This window comes from Echiichthys vipera, assembly GCF_963691815.1.
Source record: "Echiichthys vipera genome assembly, chromosome: 22".
Classification (NCBI taxonomy): domain Eukaryota; kingdom Metazoa; phylum Chordata; class Actinopteri; order Perciformes; family Trachinidae; genus Echiichthys; species Echiichthys vipera.
Window position 1 is genome coordinate 18,749,691 of NC_139847.1, and position 222 is coordinate 18,749,912.

Below are 222 nucleotides of genomic sequence, written 5' to 3' on the forward strand. Positions count from 1 at the left end.
AAAACTAGGGAAAATAATTACTAAAGGTATATAGCTAAACACACTATTGCGTTAAGACATTAAGTAAAGGTGGTTTAGGTTGTGACCCTGTTAAAAATGTAATTGATTCTGTAAAAACATGTGAGAAAAGTCCTTTACTTTGAAATTCTCGCATCGGAAGACGTGTTGTTGTGATTCCGGCTGACCGCAGGCGGGTTCCGGTGTGTGTCTGTGAGGAGGCAC